We start from the raw sequence: 1,484 nt of genomic DNA, 5'->3' as shown, positions 1-1,484 counted from the left end.
CCTGTAGCACCACATTGTCAAATCATGGACTAATTAGGCTTAATAGATTCGTCTCGCGATTTAGCCTAAGGGTTGTGCAATTAGTTTTGTAATTAACCAATATTTAATACTTCTAATTAATATCCAAACATCCGATGTGACAGGAGTTTTTAACCCCGTGTGCCAAACACCCCCTAACTCTGCAGACTCAAGTCACTGCCGCTGAGCAGTCAGGGCAACAGCTGCATACGCCTGAAGGTGGCCGGAGACAACTCAATCAGGCATTCAGGCCGGCGGATGCGGCGATGCGTCCACTTCCTCCCAGATTTTGATCGTCGCCATGCACGAGGTCCATCATCTGAGGGACTCGGAGGTTGTGCTGCATGCATCACACCCATTCCGGTTGGAAGAGACACGAGTCTGTCAACTATACACTCACATAAGTACTACTCACATGTCTACTACGTGAGAACTTGGAAATCTGCAGGCTTGTCGCTTGTGGGTGCAGATCCCTACATGGATCGAGGGCCCCAGCCCGGCACAATTATTTGGTATTTTGGTTAACAAGTGAAATTTTCTACACCAATTGCTATGCATCTCCCAATGTGCGTGCTGCATTTATAAATGTCACAACACCTGATAAGGCCATTTAGCAACTACAATGATAAGCCGCATAAATATATGCTCCCAACAAAAACTTTTGGTTGGTGACTGGTGAGGAGAGTTTTGAGTAATGTAAACGAGAGAGAATGGATCGGTAGTTTCATTGATTCAATCTTTCATACATATACACAAGGAATGTGTGTGACATACGGACGCGGTGGCAACCACCGTGTCTGTACGCCGGATGGTGATGTCGGTTCCAAGAACCGATGGATGGATGGATGAGATCATCTAATTTCATGTTTTGTAACACTCCCCTGATCGAATCCAGCTTTGATCATCCTCCAATTAGAAGATTTATTCCTTCAAGATATCTGTTAAGAAATCTGAGAAATATATGTAGAAAACTCTTCAAAACCTGATGGGAAAATAAGGAGAATAATCAGTATAGATAAATCTTTTATTTGGATCCTGTGGGTGAAGCTCATAGTGTAGTCCAAGGAATTATATGCTTATAATCATCATTGTTAAAAATCCCAGTGGGAAAAAATAAATGATGAAGCATATAGCTTATGTTGATATTACCTCATTAAAAACTTTGGATGAGAAACTCGAAAGGGAAAAAACTCATACAAAGAAAAGAGTGTAAGGGTGCGTTTGGTTGCGAGGACGAAGTGGGACGGGACGGGACGATCCCACTTCGTCCCGCGTTTGGTTGGAGGACAGGTGGGACGGGGACATCCCTACGAGGGAATATACCCTCCATATGTCGGATGTCCCCGTTTCACTAAATCGAGCCTACATGGGCATCCCTCTTCGCCACCGTCACACGCCGACTGTCCACGCGGGAGTGCGCGGCACACCGCCGGAGGCCGGCGGAGACAGGGGGGGCGCATGTCGGA

Source organism: Setaria italica, chromosome III (genome assembly GCF_000263155.2).
Source record: "Setaria italica strain Yugu1 chromosome III, Setaria_italica_v2.0, whole genome shotgun sequence".
Taxonomy (NCBI): domain Eukaryota; kingdom Viridiplantae; phylum Streptophyta; class Magnoliopsida; order Poales; family Poaceae; genus Setaria; species Setaria italica.
This window is presented reverse-complemented; position numbering follows the sequence as displayed.